The sequence below is a fragment of the Panthera leo genome, chromosome A1, assembly GCF_018350215.1.
Source record: "Panthera leo isolate Ple1 chromosome A1, P.leo_Ple1_pat1.1, whole genome shotgun sequence".
NCBI lineage: Eukaryota > Metazoa > Chordata > Mammalia > Carnivora > Felidae > Panthera > Panthera leo.
This window is the reverse complement of record NC_056679.1, coordinates 47,484,942-47,510,079: the sequence shown is the minus strand read 5'-3', so window position 1 is coordinate 47,510,079 and position 25,138 is coordinate 47,484,942. Positions and strand designations below refer to the sequence as shown.

Here is a 25,138-nt window from a genome sequence, read left to right as displayed (position 1 = left end):
ACGGTCCGTGAGTTTGAGCCCCGCTTCGGGCTCTGTGCTGACAGCTCAGAGCCTGGAGCCTGTTTCAGATTCTGTGTCTCTCTCTCTCTGACCCTCCCCTGGTCATACTCTGTCTCTTCCTGTCTCAAAAATAAATAAAACGTTAAAAAAAAATTTTTTTAAATAAATAAATAAATAAATAAATAAATAAATAAACTTAAAAATAAAAATGATGGCAAGGTCTGAACTGATATAACCTCCTCTGCTGGTTTTATTGACATCGTTGGCATTAACAAGACTGGGGACAATTTCTGCTTGATCTGTGACACCAAGGGTTGCTTTGCTGTTCATCAGATTACACCTAAGGAGGCCACTTATAAGTTGTGCAAAATGAGAAAGATCTTTGTGGGAATGAAAGGAATCTCTCATCTGGTGCCACATGATGCTTATACCACCCACTATTCTGATCCCCTCCTCAAGGTGAATGGCACCACTCACATTAATTTGGAGGCTGGAAAGATTACTGATTTCATCAAGTTTGATACTGGTAATCTGTGTGTAGTGACCAGAGGTGCTAACATGGAAAGAATTTATGTCATCACCGACAGAGAGAGACAAACTGGTTCTTTTGGTGTAGTTCACATGAAAAATGCCAATGGCAACAGCTTTGCTACTCAGCTCTCTACCATTTTTGCTATTGGCAAAGGCAACAAACCATGGATTTCTCTTCCCTGCAGAAAGGGTACCTGCCTCACCATTGCTAAGCAGAGAGACAAGAGACTGGCAGCCAAATAGAGTGTTGGGTAAAATGGTTTCCAGGTGATGTGATTGGAGGTCTTCATACTGACTATACATGATCTTAGCCAAAAGGCCGAGAAGCGATGGAAGTCTTCATACTTAATTAAACATAATAGAGCGTGATTAAAATAATACTAAAAAATAAAAACGCATCACAATGTGTGCTGTGCATGGTAGGGGGGTACAACCACGAGCACAGCGGATACTTGGAGTCCCTGCCTTCCCAGAACCAGCAGGGCAGGTCCACTGCAGGGCATGTGCCTGCAGACAGGTGATTACAATGAACACAGAAGTGCTTTGATGGGAAATAGAGCATGCAACGGACGCCCCACACTCTTCCTCCCCACACTGCTTGGTTACCTATTGCCCCTCCCTTCCTTTCCCTTCCCCACCACAGAATCCAGCACATCACTAGGCTCATTCAATTCCACTTCCTAAATAGCTCTCAAATCTCTTCAATTGTCTTCTTCCCACAGTCTTTCTTCCTAGGAAAGGAAAGCTGAACCATTTTTAAGCATTCACAAAATTCTAAAACTCTGATTGCAGGAGATTATTATAGTAATCTGTGCTTGAAAAGATAGACAGCAGAGTAGGGAAGAGATAGTGAGGATGACATGGAAGGAGAAGGGGATAAGACATTAGAAAGAGCCCTGCAGAAACCCAATGTTGAAAAGAAATTACAAAGTAGATTGAGAAGTGGAGAGAGTTAAGTAGAAAATCGGCAGAGTGCACTGTCATGGAAACCAAAGGAAGAGTTTCCAGCAGGAAAAAATTGGTCAACGGTGTCAATACTGCCAAGAGATCAAATAATATAGGAGCTGAGAAGAGAACAGTAGATGCAGCAAAGTTCGTCACTTGAGATGAGTTTTTCAAAATCCAAGTATTGAATGCCTATTAGATGTGGGGGAGCCTCTTTAAAGGACGCAGAGATTTGCAGATCTGAGTTGCTGTTTTCCAGAGGCTAATCATGGAGTTTACAAGCAAAATTGCAAAGGCACCAGAAATATCCCCTCCCTCTTCTGTAGCCAAAAAACTTGTAAATACTACAGTACATAATGAGCCAAATGAGTGGTACAGACATATCCTGTTCTCTGGAATGAATACTATAAATCAGGAGAGTTGTGGTTTTTTCTGATATCTGTATTTTAAGGTCATTGTTAACACCCTGGAGCACTTCCAGGTAAAATAGCCAAGATGGAGAATGATTTAGAAACCATTTTGATAGAAGAAGCAACTGAAAAATAAGGGTTACATTTGAATTAGTCCAGGTAACTAGGATAGCACTCATCAAATATTTGAGGGGTTTTTATATAAAAGAAGAATGATATGTCTTTTGTATTGCTCCTGAGGACACACCAAAAACAAGTAAGGCCCAGGGAGTCAGAAATTATCTTAAAATTAGAGAGACAGAGACAGAGGGAGAGGAAGAAAGAAAGAAAGAAAGAAAGAAAGAAAGAAAGAAAGAAAGAAAGAAAGAAAGAAAAGGGAGAGGAAAGAAAGGGAGAGAGAGGAAGGAAGGCAGGAAGGCAGGAAGGAAGCAAAGAAAGACATTCTTACCAGTAAATGCAGTGAGCTGCCATGTTTATGTATTCCCCATCTTGGACATGTTCCAGAAAAGGTCAAAGGGTAGAAAGTTGGACTCAGCATCTTCCAAGATGTCTTCAACCTCTAAGATTCTGTGACTCCAGTTCAAAAATGGTCACTTCCTTCCAAGGTCGACAGAAAAATCTTTGTGGAACAAGTAGGATATCCAATCTAGACTTGGAAGATGGTCAGGATTTTGACAGATGAGCAAGAGAAGGAAGGGCACATCATGTAGAAGGACAATAAGCTAGCCTTGCTGGAGGTGACTTTTCACATGAGGGTCCAAAGTCATCACAACCAAACTGACAAAGCTTTCATTGCCAGGGTGAGGGATTTGAGCAAAATATGTTAAGCAGCAAGCAGCCATCAAGGAAGGATTTTTTTTTTTTTTTTTTTTTTTTTTTGCAAGGAATTACAATTCAATTAAGGAGAGCTTCAAGGAAGTTTGTTCTGGCATTTACTTAGGACAGATTAGAAACAGGTGAGACTGAAAAAAATCAGGAAATTACTGAGAAAGATAAGAAAATAGGAACCGAAACTCAAGGAATGGGAATAAAATTAAAGTTTAGAATAATGGAAACTTTTGGGAAAGAAGAATCCATAGAACTTGGTGGCTGGTTATGTCAGGAAAGAGGCAGAAGGAAAAAATCAGAAGAATGAATGAACAGGTTTGAGTCCATGTAAGAGGGAGATTGAGAAAAGCAGTGTCTTGAAAACAACAAGGTCAAGGGGTGTAATCTGAGAGACCAGTCACAGTCCCAAGGTCCCAACGTGGGAAGCCAGTCTAAGAAGAACTCCGGCCAGGACGACATCTCCAATTCAGGCAGTGTCTCACTAGCATCCAGTGGAATATTACCAGCTGCTATCTCAGAGGAAATTGGGTTCCCTGATTTTCTAAATGAGCCAAGCTGTTGGGCTGGCAACCAACACACATGACAGGCACTTAGCCAAGCATAAAGCAACAGGTCTAAAACATGCGAGTGTGTAGATAAACCATCCCCAGCATTTAGCAACCTGCTAAGGGGAACTCACAGAAATATAGGAAAAAGAAATCTCTCCAAACTCCAGAGCCCCTGTTTTTTACACTTATATCAAAACATGTATAAATCTATTATGAGATCTACTTTCTCTCTTACTGGGAAATACGGCAGAGAGGGATACTCCAACGCAAAAGCATTTTTTGAGGTGGTACTTGAGATAAAATTGGGGGAAGAAAACTCTTCAACATAACTTAGGCTCAGTCTATGTAGAAAAAGTAAATATAGAGGCAGAGCTGATGAATTTGAACAATGTAGAGAACCAGGCTGGATCATTCAAACTCCTAAAGCTGCTTTTTTTCTCACCAGTGGTTGGTTTGGTTTTGTTTTGTTTTGTTTTGTTTTGTTTTGTTTTGTTTTGTTTTGTTTTGTTTCTCTTTGCTTGGATTATCTGGGCAATTACCTCAACTCTCCATTTCACTCTGGTTCTACAGACATGGCACTCTGAGTGTTCTATTTTTATCACGTTCGAACAAGGATGGAACACAATGAAATGAGCCTCACCGAGGGATTAGGCCAGTTGAAAGGATGTGTTTCCTGCACATCCTATGTTTTCCATGATGCGGAAAAATGAGCCATTCCCTGCCCTTGGTCTGCCCTCTCCACTGACAATACTTTCCTCCTCAGAGAAAAGGGTAAAGCAGAAAGCAACATTTGGGAAAATATTTATGTAGATAAGGGCAAAATGAAGGACTGCTGTCTGGGAAGTATACTTAATTGACCAAGTCATACAAGAGTCCGTAACCCTGGAAGTTCCCTAGAAGGCTGAACAGGGTTTGCCCCATGTCGTGGACTTCCCTAAGCAAAGTCGAAATTCAGTGACTCCCTGAAGTTCATAGGGCCAATTCCAAGACTGCAGCCAGGAGCTCTGAGTTGAAATCACTTGCACTGTAAGCTTTGGATACCAATAGGATTCCATGGCTGGGAACGGCTGGATGCTTTGGAAGGCAGTTTTCTTTCTTAGCTCTCTTTAGGTCTGGTGACCTTGGCCTTCAGTTTTCCTGTCCCTATAAAAACCACTCTTCCTTTTAAGTGAGCTTGAGACACACACCATAGATGCTTCTTGAAATACCATGTTGCAGAAAGGCAGTATTTTTCTATTTACAGGAAGAGAAAGGGTGGTGAAAAAGGACTGAACGGCTTCCAGCTGCTGTTGAGAAAGGGGGGCTAGTTACAGAATGGGGACATCCCTTCTTCAAGCCCTGTTCCCTAGGCCTGGACTCCTGCACGGCCAGCTCCACGGAACTCAAAAATTCAACTTGAAGAGCATGCTCCATACCTGCCTTACTACCACAGTATGAACAGGGACTGAGATGAAATACACACAAATCATCTTAGGACCTTGGAACTCTATTACGCAGAGAGGTGAAGACACTGGGCCACTCTAGACTTACTGGCCTCCCAGCTGAAGGACTCTGCATCACAGCTTACATATCCAGTGGCCACTCTAGAATGGCTTAAGGCTGGCTGTGCAGTTGGGAGGGCTGGCACCGGATTTGTTTTAAAGCTGAGTTTACATCACCGTCACCCTGTTTGCATTTAGATTGAATTTTATAATCAATGAAACTAGCAAAGATTTCTAAAGATGCTTTTATTTAAAATCCAAGTAGGATGGCAGCTACTTCAATAGTCCATAGTGTTAACTGAGGTCCAGGTTAAAGCTTCCTCGAGCCATGGGTTTTATCCCAAAAGAGAACTTCAAGAAAAATCCTTATGAAATGGTGCCCAGAATCCATTTAAAGATGCATAAACCTCAGAGAAACAACTGGTCCGGGGAGGAATCAGGCTATTTATGACGGCGACATACTTTACAAAAGCTCTCAGAGGGGGCTGACAAGGCAAGCAAAGAAAGAACTTTCTTAAGTAAATATCAAATCAATTAAAGGAAGAGATCCATGGAAATAAATCATTTACAGAAACAGGTCCTACCTGCGGTTTCCAACACAAAATACGCTCAATGCTACACCTCCAGTAACTAAATACAAATGGATTCCAAAGTGATTCAATCTTCACACACTGAGTAAGAGGCAACCTGCTAAAGCAAAGCCTGCAAAACAAAGGTTTTCAAGATATAAAAATTCATAAACCTTTCTTATCAGAAAAGAGGTGAATGAATATTGTTGTATTCTTATAGCATGTTTGCTTTAGCATTTGTCATGTAGTTATTCTGTGCAAAGGTAAGGTCTGGTATGCAGCATAATTATTCTCCCACCTCCTCCTGTCACAAGGTCTCCTTAAAGGGCAAGTTCTTTCTTTGGCTCTTTAAATGCTCCCAAAAAGATATCTTAAGGTCAAGAAACTCCAACAATGTGCAAATATCTTTCAGGAGTAGTCAATTTCCCCCTAGTCCCATTAGGGGAAATCTTATTGTAGTCAGTCTAAAGCACGTTAATGGAGGGTCATGTTTCTATTTACTCTGAGACGGTAGTAGTAATCGGAAACAGGAGGAAGCGAGACCCTCACAGCACTGGAGCTCCGCACTCCAGTTGGGTCACCATCTTCTAGTCTGGATTCCAGATGATGTCAAAATGACGTTCCATATAATTCATCAGAGACATATATATGTACATGTATGTGGGGTCTATTGAAGCCTCCTCTCAAGACTTACAAACTTTCACATTGGCAAAGGCTTGATTATAAGATTTGGATTGATTAGTGATGCAACATTTCTGTGAGATTTGGTAGCCACAGATTTTTTTTCTTCAATATATGAAATTTATTGTCAAATTGGTTTCCATACAACACCCAGTGCTCATCCCAAAAGGTGCCCTCCTCAATACCCATCACCCACCCTCCCCACCCTCCCACCCCCCATCAACCCTCAGTTTGTTCTCAGTTTTTAAGAGTCTCTTATGCTTTGGTAGCCACAGATTTTTTTGTGTTCTTTGTAAATTAGTCATTATGAGATGGATTTTGATAACATTTTTCTCCTCAAATATCCTCTTATAACTGAAATCCGACAGAGTGATACATCTGTATCCAACCAAATTGGGCAAATTTCCCTAGTAATTTCTAGCCATGTTCTGGTACATTCAACAAATATTTATGGGATGCCGTTACTTACCCGACACTACGCAGGGCACTGGCGGGACAAAAGTAAAGACAGACCGTCCTCCCACAGGGAGAGCAGGAGAGTGTTTTTGTGGTGACGGTAGGTTGTGGTAGGTTACATGAATTTATACATGGGATAAAATTTCATAGAACACACACATGGGCATATGCACAGACATACACATGAGCATATGTAAACTGGAGATCTGTAAGTCTAGACAATAGTATTGTAGCAGTGGCAGCTTCCTGGTTTTGATAATGTAAGAATATAGTCTTTGCAGAAGCTAGAGGAAGAGATCACAGAACTCTTGGTTATCTTTTCAACTTCTCATGACCCTAAAATTACTTCCTTAAAATAAAGTGTTTAACTGGAAGAAAAAAAAAGATCTGGGGTGCAGGGGGGCTCAGTCAGTTAAGTGTCCAGCTCTTGGCTTCAGCTCAGGTCACGATCTCACAGTTATGGGTTAGAGCCCCACATCAGCCTCCATGCTGACAGCACAGAGGCTGCTTGGGATTCTCTCTCTCTCCCTCTCTCTCTGCCCTTCCCCCACTCATGTGCTCTGTTTCTCTAAATAAATAAATAAATAAACAAACTTTTTTTAAAAAGTAAGAAAAACACTAGCCTTTACATGGAGATTGCTCTATAGTGGGACAGATAACTAACAAGTAGATTAATTAGTAATCACAGATTTTTATGTTTATTTTTTATTGAAATATAATTAACATACAGGGTTATATTAGTATCAGGTGTACAATATAATGATTCAAGAATTCCACACATTACCCCGTGCTCATCACAGTAAGTATATTCTTAATCCCCTTCACCTATTTCACCCATCCCTCACCCATCTGGTGACCATCAATTTGTTCTCCATATTTAAGAACCTATTTTTTGTCTCTTTTTTCTTTCTTTGTTCATTTCTTAAATTCCACATATACATTAAATCATATGGTACTTGTCTTTGTCTGACTTATTTCACTTAGCATTATATCCAGTCCATCCATGTTGTTGCAAATGACAAGGTCTCATTCTTTTTTATGGATGAATAATATTCCTGGGTGTGTGTGTGTGTGTGTGTGCACCCATGTGTGTGTACCACATCTTTCTTAATCATTCATCTATTAATGGAAACTCGGGTTGCTTCTATATCTTAGCTATTGTAGATAATGCTGCAATAAACACAGGAATGTATATATCTTTTTGATTTTTTTTTTTTTTTTTTGGTGGGGGGGTGGTGTAAAAACCCAGTAGTAAAATTACTGGATCATAGAAAATTTATATTTTTAATTTTTTGAGGACTCTCTATACTGTTTTCCACAGTAGCTGTACCAATTTATATTTCTACCAATAGGGCGCAAGTGTTCCTTTTTCTCTACATCCTTACCAACATTTTTTATTTCTTGTCTTTTTGATTCTAGTCATTCCAACAGATGTGAAGTGATATCCTGTTGTGGTTCTGATTTAAATTTCCCTAATGATTAGTGATGTTAAGCATCTTTTCATGTATCTGTTGGCCTTTTGTATGCCTTTTTTGGAAAAATGTCAATTCAGGTCCTCTTCCCATTTTTTTAATCAGATTATTTGCTTGTTGGGTGTTGAGTTGTATAAATCATTTATATATTTTGGATATTTACCCTTTACCAGATATGTCACCTGCAAATATTTTCTCCCATTCAGTAGGTTGTCTTCATTTTGTTGAAGATTTTCCTCACCGTGCAAGGGTTTCATTTTGGTATGGTCCCAACAGTTTGTTTTGCTTTTGTTGCCCTTGACTCAAGAAACATATCTAGAAAAATGTTTCTGTGGCCAATGTTGAAGAAATGATTGTCTATGTTTTCTTCTAGAAGTTTTACAGTTTCAGGTGACATATTTAGGTCTTTAATCCACTTGAGTTTATTTTTGTATATGGTGTAAGAAAGTGGTCCAGATTCATCCTTTTGCATGTAGCTGCCCAGGTTTCCAGCACCATTTGAAGAGACTGTCTTTTCCCCATTGTATATTCTTGCCTCCTTTGTTGTAGATTAATTGACCATATAAGCATGGGTTTACTTCTGGGCTCTTTAGTCTATTCCATGGATCTACGTGTCTATTTTTGTGCCAGTCCCCTACTGTTTGGATTACTACAACTCTATAGTACATCTTGAAACCTGGGATTGTGATACCTCCAACTTTATTCTTCTTCCTTAAGATTTTCTTATATGGTGTGAAAAACATTTTTTAAGAAGTGCTGTTATATAAAATAATAAAGGAGTGCTCTCTTAAAACAACCCAAGAGAGAAACTCTGAGGGGGGGACATTCAAACTGAGACCTGAACAACTGAGAATGAGCCAACTAGGTTTAGAGAGATGATCAGCAAACACAGTAGAAGATCCTGGCTGGCCTAAGTCAGGATGACCTTCAAAACTGTGACTTTACTAAGACAAAGTCTTGAAGGATAGCCAGATTTCAGCGGGCTGACCTTATATTAGGGAGTGCTTCAGGCCCTAACAGAGAGTAAGGATATAAAAAGAATGCAAAAAATTCACAAGCACAATAGTCATTAGATCCAGTAGATGGCAAGACATTTAAATATCTTAAGAGTCAAAGAAATGCAAAATTCAATCAAGTGATGATAGCAGGCCAGCAGGAATTGCAGAAGTGATGAATAGATGGAATTATTAGGAAATATATCTCTTAAATCCAGCATTTAGGAACGTGAAACCACCCCAACTACAATAAAATTCAGGGTGTCCCAGAGTCTCTAAGAATGCAACTGCATTAAGGGAAAAAAAAAATTGAGATGTAATCTTGTCTACATGGAGTAAGCATCTCCCAGCCTTGGAAGAGTTTCCAATTAAGCAGAGAAATGGTTAAGAAAACCAAACTCCTATGATTAATATTTCTATGTTTAAAAATCTAACCAGGCATGGCATGTGCCTGTAGTCCCGGCTACCTGGAAGGCTGTGGCACGAGGATCCCTTAAACCCAGGAGTTCTGGGCCATGGTGCCCTATGCATGTCAGGTGTCCACACTAAGTTCTGTATCACTAAGGTGACCTCCCTGGAGTGGGGACCAACAGGTTGCCTAAGGAGGTGTGAACCGGCCCAGGTAGAAAACGCAGCAGGTCAAAACAATCCTGCTGAGTAGGAGCAAGATTATACCACTGGATTCCAGCCTGAGCAACATAACTGGACCCTGTCTTTTTGCCCCTACCTGAATCCTGTATCTTCGAAATAAGTAAACAACAGAAGTTAAAAAAAAAAAAAATCTGAGCATACTTGGTTATTTTAAGTATTCATGATGCAAAAGAAAATTTGACCTATTAGAATAAAGAGTCAAACTTGTAAATTTAAAATGTATATAATTGTATAACAGATTTTGATTTGTTGAAATCTAACTGCATAATAACATTAGAATATTTAAGATAATCTACATTTGTGTTCGATTAGATTTAGAAGATTAGATTTATTTTAAAACTTCAGAAGGATTTTCTTTGTTAAATCATAGGAAAATCACACATATTACATTTAAAAATGCAGTTTTAAATGTTTAAGGGCTTTTATTTACAAACATTATTTAAATTCCTATAAACTGACATTAAAATTTGCTATACTTTTGGGGCGCCTGGGTGGCGCAGTCGGTTAAGCGTCCGACTTCAGCCAGGTCACGATCTCACGGTCCGTGAGTTCGAGCCCCGCGTCAGGCTCTGGGCTGATGGCTCGGAGCCTGGAGCCTGTTTCCGATTCTGTGTCTCCCTCTCTCTCTGTCCCTCCCCCGTTCATGCTCTGTCTCTCTCTGTCCCAAAAATAAATAAACGTTGAAAAAAAAAAAAAATTAATTAAAAAAAAATTTGCTATACTTTTAAGTAGAATAGTAAGATTACAAGCTAAATTTAAAAGCATACAGGAGAACAAAGTATTTACAATTCATAATTTAAATGTATAATGATAAATGTAGTATATTAAGTATTAACTTTTATATATCTAAAGTAAACTCTGAATCTTTTTCTGCATAAAAACCATGCTCAAATAAAAAAAACTCTCAGGGTGCTTGGGTGCCTAAGTCAGTTAAGCCTCGGACTCTTGGTTTCAGCTCAGGTCAAACCTTGAGGTTTCTTGGGTTCAAGCCCCACATTGGGCTCTGTGCTGGCAGCACAGAGCCTGCTTAGGATTCTCTTTCTCCCCCTCTCTATCTGCCCCTCTCTACTCACATTGTCTCTGACTCTCTCAAGATAAATAAATAAACCTTTTAAATAAATAAATAAATAAATAAATAAATAAATAAATAAATAAAAATAAAAATTTATATTTATAGCTTGAGTACCAAGCTATTGAAAAGATTTCCATAGAATGGCAGTCCCTATGAGCCCTGAAAAAAATTATGACATATAGATACAGTGGAACAAACCAACTTTTGCCTATGTATTAAAGGAAGTGATTTATCCTGGGGAAATGTATGGAGTTAAATGCTAAGTTTGGGGTGCTTGGGCGGCTCAGTCCATTAGGCATCCGACTTCAGCTCAGGTCATGATCTCACAGTTCCTGAGTTGGAGCCCCACTTCGTTGGAGCTGTCTGTACTGACAGCTGAGAGCCCGGAGGAGCCTGCTTTGGATTCTGTGTCTCCCTCTCTCTCTGCTCCTCCCCTGCTCACACTCTGTCTCTTTCTCAAAAATAAATAAAGATTAAATGCTAAATCTGAGGTGTTATCTGTATTTTTGTGGGGTTTTTTAAATTTTTAAATGTTTATTTTTGAGAAAGTGAGTGCATGTGCACATGCTCTCTCTCTCTCTCTCTCTCTCATTCACACACACACACACACACACACACACACACACACACACACGAATGAGCAGGGGAGAGGCAGAGAGAGAGGGAGACAGAATCTAAAGCAGGCTCCACAGGCTCTGCCTCTGATCTGTTGGCACAGAGCCTTGACACGGGGCTCGAACCTACAAACCGTGAGATCATGACCTGAGCTGAAGGCAGACGCTTAACCAACTGAGCACCCAATTACCCCTGAGGTGTTATCTTTAAAAAAATCATTTAACAAAGATCCCCTCAAGGTCATCACAATTTCTAAGCACATGCATTAACTCCTTCTAGATCCCTTAATACTTAATACATATTTTTTACTATATCACTTCTTACATTAAAGTGTAAGTTTTTGTTACATATCTATTTTCCCACTTAACCATAAGTTCCTACTAGGTTAGGAATCATTTCCTATTTATGATTGTATCGAATGACTATGACACTCTGAGCATCTTAAGCTGGACAAAAAGCTTCCATAGACATCTCTCGTGGACCTGAGATTAATTCTAAGATTTTCTTCCCATTAGCCTCTTCAAAAACTCAGACACCAACCCAACTGGCTTCCTGCCTTAGCTTCCTAGATTCATCCAGCCCTATTTGGATCTCTGACCCAGTTTCAAATTGTTTACACTGGCCCTGACCTGGCACTCACTGCCTTAGGACACAGATTCTGGCATTTTTCCACTGACTCCACCCACTCCAACCACAGAGCAGGACCAAGTCTGTCAATGAAGTGCATCAGACATTCAGAGTTCGGAAGAATGTCTGAAAATAATAGTGGCCTAATAAGAGTTTAAAGACAAACTCATTCAATAATCATCTAAAAGTTTCCTGAACACCTCCAGTGTTCAAGGTGTTCTGCTGAGAACAGGGATATTAAAAATGAATAAGATGTGGTACCTATAGTCAAGAAGGTAGTGAACGACATTAGTGTTCTTATAGAGTTATACATGAAGTGCCATAAGATCACGTTAGACAAGAGCACAACCCAAATGGAGATAAAGGGTAGTAGAGGAAGGACTTCTTATTGCCTGTGGCCCTGTTAAATCTTGGTGGCTAGATCAACAAGGCTTTGTAACTGTTTCAATGTGTGGAAGCAAAAGGGGTCTACAATGACTTTGGGAATAGTGTTTGATGAGGTCCTGGACTGAGAGTGGGAATACAGAAGGATGTGCTGGTTTGGGGCTATGGAGATTATCTCAGTTTGGGACATGTTGAATTTGAAATAAAGTGGAGATGTACAATACACAACTGGATAAAAGAGTCAACCGTTTATAAAAACTCCATGGCCTGAAGTGGTACATTTGGGAGTCATCAGCATACACAGCCTTGGAAGTGAATGAACTGTCCCAGGGATAACATGAACAGTGAGAAGAGAAGAAAGCAAGAGAGATACTCTGGGGATCATCACATTAAAGGGCTGGGCAGAAGAGGAAATCATTAGGGAACCAAGAAGAGAAACCTGAGATTAAAAGCAAAACAAAACAAGAAAACTAAAATAAAAACCAGGGAGCAGACATCGCGGTGGACATTGTTGGTTTCCTGACAAGTATCCATTTCCTGCTCTTCTTCACATAATTCCTCCTCCCAAGAAGTGCATGGGCCTCTAAAAAGGTCTAAAAACTCAAGGTCTCAGTTCCAAGGATTGAGCTAACTAGTCTAAAGATAATCTCACTCCCTTTAGATAATCAGTCCTCCCACTAGGGACTGTGGGGAACAAGTAACCTGATGAGATTAAAGACAAGGTTGATGAAAGGGGTGAAGGTGGTCAAAAGATATAAACTTCCAGTTATAAGATAAGTAGGTACAGGGGATGTAATGTGGATGGTGACTATAGTTAACAATACTGTATTGTTAAAACAAACAAACAATAACAAAAAAGTACTGCATTGTATATTTGACAGCTGCTAAGAGACTATATGTTAAAAGTTCTCATCATCGGGACACCTGGGTAGCTCAGTCAGTTAAGCATCCAACTTCAGCTCAGGTCATGATATTGTGGTTCATGAGTTCAAGCTTCACATCAGGCTCTGTGCTGACAGCTCAGAGCCTGGAGCCTGCTTCAGATTCTGTCTCCTTGCACCACCCCACCCCCCACCCCTGACCCCAACCCCATGTGTGCTCTGTCTCTCTCTCTCTCTCAAAAATAAATAAAACATTAAAAAAAATTAGTAGGTAAATAAATAAAATAAAACTTCTCATCAACTTTTAACTCTAGACAACAAACAGATGGTTACCAGAGGGGAGGTAGGTAGGGAGATGGGTGAAATAGGTGGTGGGGATAAGAAGTGCACCTGTTGGGGTGCCTGGGTGGCTCAGTGGGTTAAGTGGCCAACTCTTGACATCAGCTCAAGTTCATGAGTTCAAGCCCTACATTGGGCTCCACACTGATGGTGCAGAGCCTGTTTAGGATTCTCTCTCTCTCTCCCTCTCTATCTGCCCTTCCTGTGCTCTCTCTCTCTCTCTCTCTCTCTCTCTCTCCTTCTCTCAAAATAAGTAAAATAACTTAAAAACAATTTTTTTAAAAAGGAGTGCACCTAACTTATCAAACTCAACACCCAAAAAACAAATAATCTAGTGAAAAAATGGGCAAAAGACATGAATAGACACTTCTCCAAAGAAGACATCCATTTGGCCAACTGACACATGAAAAAATGCTCAACATCCCTCATCATCAGGGAAATACAAATCAAAACCACAATGAGATACCACCTCACACTTGTCAGAATAGCTAACATTAACAACTCAGGCAACAACAGATGTTGGTGAGGATGCAGAGAAAGAGGATCTCTTTTGCACTGCTGGTGGGAATGCCAACTGGTGCAGCCACTCTGGAAAACAGTATGGAGGTTCCTCAAAAAATTAAAAATAGAATACCCTATGACCCAGCAATTGCACTACTAGGTATTTATCCAAGGGATACAGGTGTGCTGTTTCGAAGGGACACATGCACCCCCATGTTTATAGCAGCACTATCATCAATAGCCAAAGTATGGAAAGAGCCCAAATGTCCATCGATGGATGAATGGATAAAGAAGAAGTGGTATATATATATACAATGGAGTATTACCCAGCAATCAAAAAGAATGAAATCTTGCCATTTGCAACTACGTGGATGAAACTAGAGGGTATTATGCTAAGCAAAATTAGTGAGTCAGAGAAAGACAAATATCAAATGATTTCACTCATATGAGGACTTTAAAATACAAACAGATGAACATAAGGGAAGGGAAGCAAAAATAATATAAAAACAGAGAGGCAGACACAACATAAGAGACTCTTAAATATGGAGAACAGAGGGTTACTGGAGGGGTTGTGGGATGGGGGGTGGGCTAAATGGGTAAGGGGCATTAAGGAATCTACTCCTGCAATCATTGTTGCACTATATGCAAACTACTTGGATGGAAATTAAAAAATAAATTATTAAAAATAAATAAATAAATAAATAAATAAATGGAGTGCACCTTTTGTGATGAACACCAGGTGCTGTATGGAAGTGTTGAATCACTAAATTGCATATCTGAAACTAATATTACATTGTATGTTAACTCACTGGAATTTAAACAAAAACTTTAGGGGCACCTGAGTTATTCAATCAGTTAAGTGTCCGACTCTTGATTTGGACTCAGGTCACGATCTCACAGTTTGTGAGATTGAGCCCCGCACAGAGCTCCATGCCGTCAGCACAGAGCCTGCTTGAGATTCTCTCTCCCTACCTCTCCCCCACTCTCTCTCTCTTCTTCTCTCTCTCTCTCTCAAAATAAATAAATAAACTTTTTTAAAAATTAAATTGAAACTTTTTTAAAAACAATAAAAAACAAAAGTTCTCATCACAAGAAAAAGATTATAACTAAGTGATGGATGTTAACTAAACTTATTGTGGTAATCATCTCACAATATATACATATTATCAGGTCATGTTGTACATATGAAACTTATACAATGTTATATATTAATTATTTTAATAAAACTGGAAACATATATTTTAAAAAAGAAAAAAAGTTTAATGGGACTCCAGAGAAATTCTTCATGATTCTCTTAGAACTTTAAGAAGCAATGCTTTCCCTTCCTCCAGATGTCATCCTCAGTAACTGTGAAACCCAGGCTTGCCACAGCCCTTGCTCCCTGCCAGTCTGAGAAAGAAACCAACTGAAGGAAGAAAACCAAGCCAGAAGAATCACAGAGATACGGAGCTGGAGCCCACCCTGATACTTCGGGACTTCCATTTGTGGGAACTACCTATGATTTTCCTTATTACTTAAACCAGTTTGGGTTGAGTTTCCTGCTACTTTCTTCTAAAGGAGAACTAACAGATCCAGTTGTGTCACAGAAAACAAAGGAGGTGGGAACTTCAGCAAGAAGCGTTCAAGAGTCTTGAGTGGTGCCTAGAGGCCAGGTGAAGGAGGGCGTGCAAGAACCTGGTGACAGATGGTCACTAAGGGAGCAATTTCCCTGGTGGTAGCTGAGGTGGGACAGAGCCCAGACTGCAGTGGGCGGAGAGCTGAATGGGAAGTGGGCACTCAGAAGCAAAGATTCCTCAGTAGTGAAGTTTGACTGCAATGTAGAGAGAAAGTTGCAATGAGAAGCCATAAATATAGAGGTATGTAGTGTTGAGAAAGGTTTTGAGTTGTTTATTTTGAAGACAAGAGCTAATTAGTGGATGAATCAACAGGTGGATCTCCAACTTTCCTGCCATTACCATGTTCTCTCCTCCCTGGAGTTCAAGGGGAATCTCAGTGGAAAGGGGAATTCAACAGCTCAATAACTAGAACAGCTCCTCATTTTGGAGGCAGCTGTAAAACTTCGGAAAAGGCAAAAGTAGTACCTCAGCATTTCACATTCCAACTTTTGCATTAGATATACAAGACCAGCAATGCAGAACGAATCTACTAAAGCAATTCATTAGAAATAACAAACAAACAAACAAACAAAAAGGAAGCACTTGAAAAAATACGTACAAGAAAGTTCATTGAAACTTTTTTGTAACAGAAATATTGGGGAGACAACAGAACGTGAATGATTTATTAATAAAGAAATGGTGAGTCTCCTGGGTGGCTCAGTTGGTTAAGTGTTCATCTCTTGGTTTCAGCTCAGGTCATGATCTCACAGTTTGTGGGTTTGAGCCCCATGTTGGGCTCCACACTGGCAGTGTGGAGCCTGCTTGGGATTCTCTGTCTCCCTCTCCCTCTGCCCCTCTCCCACTCACACTCTCTCTCTCTCTCTCTCTCTCTCAAATAAACAAATAAATAAACTTAAAAAAATAGAGAAATAGTAAAACCCAAAAAAGGTACACTGAGTGGTATTCTGTTGATATTTACTCTGCAGCATTAAAAAAAAAAAAGAGAGAGAGAGAGAGAGCTGGATCTCTGTGTACGGGTATGAAAAAATGCAGATGAAAACATGAAATTATGTAACAATATATGCGATATGATTCTACATATGAAATTCAAAGCAGATAGAATTGTTTATACTTATGCAGAGAATAAAGGTCAAGGAGAAAATATAACAAAATCTTATCAGTGGTTACTTCTGGGAGGGAAGTGAGATATGGTGTTCAGGGTAGGGAGGGGCATTTTAGGAAAGGGGAATTTCATATGTATTGTATACTTTTATGTAAGTTGAATTTTTATAAGGGTAAGATTTTTTTATGCATGATAAACGATAAAGTAAGTGTTTGAAGAAACATGAGGCATTTGAAAAGCAGGAACTAAATTTGTACTGACCAGCATATCATATTAAACAGGGAAAAGGAAAGACCACAACACTGATCATTTTTAATGTCTTTATCTCAAGTTATTAATGCCAAATGGATATGGCTTGTATGCTTTTTTGGGGAAAGCATTTTTAAATTAATTAGTTGTTGGATGTATGTAAAACCATTGGCATCAAGTTAAGTTTATCTGTAAGTAACTCTATATTCACCATCTGGTTAAATTTGGCATTGCTTATCTTCAAATTGCAAGACCGCTCAAATAAAACTGGCTGTTGTTTCAAGAAGACTCCTGTGTGAGCCTATTTGCAAGTGTGGAATGTACATTGTGAGGCTGACTGGAGAGGCCAAAAGGCCCAACTTGGTCCTGAAAAAAATCTCATCAGTAGGCCAAGCAATTCAGTTCAATTCTAAAACTTGGTCCCTCACCTAGGAAGTAAGAGAAGAGTAGGCCATGCAAATGGGAGTACCACTCTCTGATTTCTTATTCAAAGTCATCTGAAGAGATGGTTTCAATAAGCAGAAAACCATCTAACACCTAGAGAAGTGAGACACTGAGAATCCAATGCTCAGATAAGAATTTGCATATTTTCTAAATAAATATACAACCATTTTATAAATATATTGTCAAAGACTTTCTATTTCCATCTAACTATAGCTATTATCTCAAATCTAATATATACATAATTAAATTAAGTAAAAAATGCCCTTTACTCAAGCTATCAGTGGTTTACCAAACAACCAACCCTTGCTCATTGATTAGTTATCAGTTCCTAATTACAAAGGCCACATATTCTTTCCACAGTTACTTTAAGGAGATGTCAGATGTCACTTCCTCCTAGTGCCTGAGGCAGACAATTCAAGAAATGCCCAAATGTGAATATATGTCTAAATCACTTTGAGTCTGGAACAGAGCAACAAATTTAGAAACATTTCTTAATCACTGAGGAAAAAAAATGGTCAAAGAGTTAGAAAAAAAAAAAAATAGGCAAGACTACTTTACCTATGGTCAAGTCATTCCTATGAATAATATCTTAGTCAAAGTAAGGCATAAAGCCCAGAAAATATGAATAAAATAGGGGCGCCTGGGTGGTTCAGTCGGTTGAGCGTCCAACTTTGGCTCAGGTCATGATCTCACAGCTTGTGAGTTCGATCCCCGCATCGGGCTCTTTGCTGACAGCTCAGAGCCTGGAGCCTGCTTCGGATTCTGTGTCGCCCTCTCTCTCTGCCCCTAACCCACTCGCATTCTGTCTCTGTCTCTCTCAAAAATAAATAAACATTAAAAAAAATTTTTTTAAAGATATGAATAAAATAGCTTTAGTATATGATGACCTACAATCATTGGGTGAAAGAATATAAAGGAAGATTTTCCGTGGAAACACATATATCTAGTCAACAATTAAACAAGTATGAAGCATATACCACGTATAAAACTGGTGATACAACAATAAACAAAACAGATAAGATCTCTGTCCTCTGCCTGGGAGCTTCCAAATTTTGAAAATTGACAAATATCCAAGAGAATCAAGTCTCCTGTCTTAATACCAAACAGCTTTTATTTTCTATTTTTTAGAGTTACTTCTACAAAGAAATAGATCAAATTTTTGTCTTATTTTTATTGGAAACTAAATAGAAGGGTATATATTTTTTCCTTTTAAACATTTCCCCTAATAGATTCCTTATATACATATACAAAGTTCAGTTTGAATAAGCAAAGAGCTCTGATAACACTACAGCATCACATTTAAAGAATACATTTATTCCAAAAGATCTCACAGAACCAAACTCAATTATTCATCATTCCTTCATTCATTCATTCGTTCAGTCAGTCAGTTATTTTAAGTAAGCTCTACACCCAGTGTGGGACTTGAACTCACAACTCTGAGATCAGGAGTCATATGTCTTACCAACTGAGCCAGTCAGGTGCCCCAAATTCAATTTTTTGAATACAAAATTCACAAGAGTCCCATTTTATCTATAAAAGTTCTTTATAAAATGGTTCCTGTAATTTTTGCACTGCTGCTATTACAAACTGGACGGCATTCATATAAGTTTCTTTATTACTTTGAAACTATATTTCTTATACCTATTCACTTACCATTCAAATTTAAATTCTCAATTTTTTTAATTCTCAAGTTTTAATACTAGAGAATTCCTTCTTATTACAGTAGTTACTACAGTAAAAAAGTGCCATCATTGATTATAAACGCTTTAAATTAAGCTCCATAAAACGAGATTTTCCTGAAGGACTATAGGGAGAAAGGCAATGCCATATTCACTCCACAAACTCTGTATCTGGTGGATTTTGCTTTAAAATATTCTAATAATGCTGAATATTAACTATAGGTTGTAATTTGATATTCACAACTTTGTAACAATTGGCATAACAGTCAGAAACTGTCTCCAAAGAAACCAACCAATGGTCCAAGAACAGGAACAAAAAAACATGGGCTGAAATTAATGCTAAGATACTTTCTTTGTAATACTTCCAAAGATTAGCATTAAAAGGTGATCCAAGAAGAGACAGATGGACAGGGAATCTACTCCTTATTTAAGAGATGAAAAATCTGAGGGTTATAGGGGCAAAGTAGTCTCTTGACCAAAGATACACAACTTGTTGAGTACATGAACAGGACAAGAGCTCAAGTCTCTGTATTTCTAGCACTTGCTACACCAAGATGTAGGGAAAAGGTAAAAAATAGAGAAGGTCTCAATCACTACACACACTCTCTCTCTCTCTCTCTCTCACACACACATACTCTCTCTCTCTCTCTCTTTCCCTTCCTCCAAATTTTCCATGATTCTTCTCCTTCATTGTCCAGAATGCATGCCGTTCCTACTACTTATGCCTGACATGACTATTTCTTATTTATTCTCTTTCCAATATCAATAAAGTTAGCCAGGATATATTTATCTAAATCTCTAATGTTTTTTCTTAAATTATGAACTTAAGAACTACTTTTTAATGTAGAAGTACAAAGTAACACCAATTCTTAAATGTGACTTAGTGATTTAGGTTGGACTGATTGTATTCCATCTAAGTTCTATGCTTTAAAAAAGCTACAGGTGGGGCACCTGGGTGCCTCAGTCGGTTAAGCGTCTGACTGCAGCTCAAGTCACGATCTCACGGTCCATGAGTTCCAGCCCCGAGTTGGGCTCTGGGCTGATGGCTCAGAGCCTGGAACCTGCCTCCGATTCTGTGTCTCCCTCTCTCTCTGCCCCTCCCCCATTCATGCTCTGTCTCTCTCTGTCTCAAAAATAAATAAACGTTACAAAAAAAAAAAAATTTAAAAAGCTACAGGGGCATCTGCGTGGCTCAGTCAGTTAAGTGTCCAACTCTCAGTGTCAGCTCAGGTCATGATCTCACAGTTTGTGAGTTTGAGCCCTGAGTCAGAGTGAAGCCTGCTTAGAATTCTCTCTCTCCCACTCTCTCTCTGCTTCTCTCCCACTTGCATACGTTTTCTCTCTCTCTCTCAAAATAAATAAACTTGTAAAAATGAAAAAGTTACAACAAAAAAAAAAGTTACAACTAAGCAATGCTATTAAAACAAGAAAATGACTTTAGATAAAGCAGAAATCATCATCATCATTTTTAAACCTTTTCTGAGCATTTTCCAATACAGTATTTAACTAATTTCTTGTCAGCATTTTGTCCCATTTGTTATAATTCAGTAATGGGTTGGGTTCTAAGAAAAACAGAAAAGGAAACATGGCCTTTATAAAGTAGAATCACAGTTTAAATTTGAAACACTAATGCAGAATGTCCTGTGAGTGTGATTTTGCCCCTTCAAGGCAGGACCTCTTTGATGTCTTGGGAGAGTTCAGTGAGTAGGGATGTAAAGTGAGGCAGAAAAGCAGAAAAGATGGACAGTGACTAGAAGTTGGCATCAACTTTCAAAACTGGGATGCTTAGTCGTTCATACCCCCCTAAAATTAAATTCTGAAATGTAAGAGACTGCTGATTCCAAGCACACTTGAAAGGAAAGAAGCTAGGTCCCCAAACGCCGAAAGGCTTTCATTGATAATCAGGAGAAAGGTTTTAAGGTGATCAAACCAAGATATGGTTTGGCTTTTTCATAATAAATTTTTGTGCTTCAAAGCAGTTTTATTCTCAGCTGTGGACATATATAGTCCTAAATACTAGTGTTTTCTCCTCTGTCAATAAAAAATAAAAAATAAAAAATAGAAATTTATAGCGGTACCTGAGTGGCTCAGTCAGTTAAGCATCCGACTTTTGATTTGGGCTCAGGTCATTATCTCACAGGTGGTGAGATTGGGCCCCGAGTCGGGCTCCTGTGCTAACAGCATGGAACCTGCTTAGGATTTCTCTCTCTCTCTCTCTCTCTCTCTCTCTCTCTCTCTCACTTTACCCCTTCCCACTCATGCACACACACTCCCTCTCTCAAAATAAACAAATTAAAAAAAAAATAGAAACTTATTTTCTCAGCCTTTTTCTTCTAATTGTTAAGCTTTTAGGAAATCATACGATCGACCAAAGATAGGCACAGTCCCAGACCGGCTTGGTGTCACAAAAGATCCTGGTAGTGGGGAGGGGAGTATTACTTTCAAATCATGCCTTCCAGGCAGAGCCCTGGGCTGTTGTAAGGGTCGCCTCATCTTCACTGTACCTCTTTCCCTTCCCAGATGGCTGGATCTGCTGGAGCTCAAGGTTCATAAAACCAAAGACTCATGATGGAAACGTCACCTGCAAGTTGGAATCAGGCTACGACACTGAGGAAGCATTGCCTGTAGGAAATGTGTAAAAAGGATGAAGGTTGTGCATTCAATCCACAGGCAACCAGACCCAAAGCCAAGAGTTTCCAAGGCAATAAGAATTCAAAAGCTTTAATTGGTGTCCCATATTGATAAGAAGCCATGATAATGACTGCATAGTTAAGTCGTTGAGAGAGAAAGAGAATGAGTGATTAAATCACACTAAACCATTTGAGGCTGTCTTAAAAGATTAAGTAACAGGACAGGTATTTCTAGGTCCTAGCTGTACAATGCAGTCAGCAGACCAGGACAGCAGAGTATTTGTCTTATCTAATTTAGCTATTACAGCCTTCCATCTTGTCTCCACCTTGGAAAAATAAAAATGAAAGAAAGTAAAGGAATGAAAAAGAGGGCTGGCAAAGAAAAACAAAGTAATGGAATATACCAATCACTTTTCTATATTGAAGAAGAAGGAAAAAGTCAGCTTGTATACATGTATCCGTTCCAGCATCTGTTCAATGATCTCTCATGCAATATTTCATAAAAATAAATACATCAAACAATAATTTGAATACTAACAGTGACCCGAGAAGCTACAGTTTAACCCTACACCCTTCAGAACTGGTCTGGCATTCTGCACTAAAATATTTTTATTAAAAAAAAAAATCTAATTCTACATCTTTATCTTAAGGGTTTCTTACAGCCAAAATAACTAGACATTTTTTTTTCAAATATTTAATTTTTTTTTTTTTAAGAATCAGGGAATTCTGGATCTTTTAGGAGATTTTTTAAAATCTGTATTATAAATTAACTTTTTCTTCTTTTTCTTTTTTAAAGGTTTTATTTTTAAGTAATCTCCACACCCAACATGGAGCTCGAACTCACAACCTCAAGATCAAGAGTCTCAGGCTCCACTGAATGAGCCAGCCAGGCACCCTTGTAAATTAACTTTTTAAGGGTTGCCAAATATATCATTATAGGCATGACTCAAAGGTGTTCTGCTGTCTAATACAAATAGGAAATACTTGAACTCTTTGAATTGCAGATGATGTTAGAGTCTTTATTTTGAAAGACAGGAAAAGGCACTGGTAATACCCCAAAACAATCGGGAACAGTAAGTACATCCTGAGGGCCAGTCACTGTCCTACCCGCTTTACATACATTATCACATTTGATCTTTACAATAACCTGTGGGGCAGGCAACTACTCTACAGGTGAGGAAACAGGAGCTTATAAAGATTAAGTATCTTGTGCAGGTCACTCCCATTAGTAAGTGGCCTGAACTCAAGTCTATGTGACTCCAAAGGCTAGATGTATATTATTAGCTACTATTCTCTACTTCCTCATACCATCAGGTTCAACAACAACAAGCCCCACACTCATTCAGGAATACACCTTCAGAAATGCGTGCTCTCATAGAATCATGGATCTCAGAGTGGTCACTCCCCCTACCATAGTTTAAGTCCCTCAACATCAAACTATTACTTGTATTAACTATCTAGGCTCAACTCCCTGTTGGGTCATTTAGTAGGGAAGGAAAAGAAAAAGGAGAAAAGAGGTTTGGATTCTCAGGGAACATCTCTTTGTGATATTCCCTTTATCTGCATACTTATTTGGAAAGAGGGGAGGGGAACAAGCATAATTAAGAGTCCCAGATAGTAATGTAAAACTAGCTGTCTCTTCAGCTACAAATAAATCAGTTTTAAGACAAGTAGGAGCCTCATATTAATTGAATTATGCCCTTATAGTTGTTCCCAGACATAAAGAAAGAATAATGGTGCTTAGGAGCCCCAGACCAGAGGAAATATTGGAAATGGGTCAATAAAATAGTGATGTTTGTCTCATTTGCATCCTGAGACTTTAAGACTATACATCAAAATTTATGAACCCAGATTACTCAACCTTGGAAAGCAAACAAGTTAACCCCAACTGGGAAATAAAATCCCATAAATTACACATCATGAACTATATTTTCAAGGACTCTGGAGACAACAGTCAGAACGTTAAAGCAAAAAACGAATTAGGGAGGGTTTGTAGTTAAAGATGGTGGACTAAGCAGACACGTTTATCTTCTCTCTCTCCTGAAACTACCTAAAACTATAGTAAAGAGACTTTCATTAAGAGCACCACTCCCAGGGCACCTGGGTGGCTCAGTCAGTTAAGCTTCCGACTTGGCTCAGGTCATGATCTTGTGGTTCGTGGGTTAGAGCCCCACGTCGGGCTCTGTGCTGACAGCTTGGAGACTGGAGCCTGCTTCGGAATCTGTGACTCCCCCTCTCTCTCTGTCCCCTCCCCAGCTCATGTTCTGTCTCTGTCTCTCAAAAAATAAATAAACATTAAAAAAAATTTTTTTTAAAAGAGCACCACTCCCAAGAGCTATGGGAGAAGAGACACAATAGCAAAACACTTTATAAAATTTAAAATAGAGGTTGGAAAGCAAAAGGACAAATCCTGCTAAAATAAAGTAGGGAGTCCAAGAAAGTGAAATCCTAAAATCAGCAGCTGAGGGAGTCAGCAACCCGATTTGCTTTACAGAGAGGGTTCCCTTTAATCCTCAAAAATCAGCAGAACCAGGGACCTCTAGAAGCAGGGACAAAAATAAGAGCAAAACAGAATGGGAGAAAAGAAATCAGACACCCATCTCTATCCCTCTCCCCTCTCCCCCTTTGACCAAGCAACTGTTACTCCTGCCCTTCCCCCTCCACAGCATAATAGTAGTTAATACTAGAGTTCGCTCCTCTGCACAGTCTCTGTAGACGGGAACACCAGTTGAGAGCAGGGACATCATACTAAAAGCAAGGGGATTAAGTGATGCCTGTGCAAAGGAGGCAGACATCACATACTGAATGTTGACACCTCACAGTCCTTTTCTCCAACAATGACGCCCAGAACTGGCAGCCAGGATCCGAGTCCCTCTTCCCTGTTATTCAAGACACAGTCCATGGATAGCAGCAACATTTAGAAATGCAGAATTTCAGCCCCACCCTAAACCTACTGAATCAGAATCCGCATTTCAACCATAACTCAGGTGACCAGGATATACATTGAAGTTTGAGCAGCCTGGTTCTCACAGGAGATTATACTCTTCTCTATAAAACCCTCAAGGAAACACCAGAAGATACAGACATCAGGGTCATTACCCCCCACAAAATGACCCAGGCAGCTCTCCCTATACTGAAGCCTACAATCCAAAAGCCCACTCATTGTTCAGCATTTCCAGGAAGCTTTTTAGTACTCAATGTTAAACATGATTACCAAGAATGTGAGAAAAATCTCTACCATGAGAGAGAACAAACAATCAGAAGCAACTTGGAAGAAACAGACCATACTAAAAAATAAAAAATAAAAGTTAAAAAAAAAATGTTATCAGCTATCCTCAGAGAGATAGAAAAGTATGCTATATCAATAAAAAAAAGAATGATAACTTTTTAAAAAATGAACAGAGGATAAAAAGAGTTTATAGAAATCAAGAA

At 39.0% G+C, this 25,138-nt stretch overlaps 1 pseudogene; it reads left to right on the top strand.

Annotated features, from left to right (window-relative positions):
• The window catches only part of LOC122229322, a 109,678-nt pseudogene extending 108,903 nt beyond the window's left edge, over window positions 1–775 (top strand).
• The last annotated feature ends 24,363 nt before the right edge of the window (window positions 776–25,138 follow it).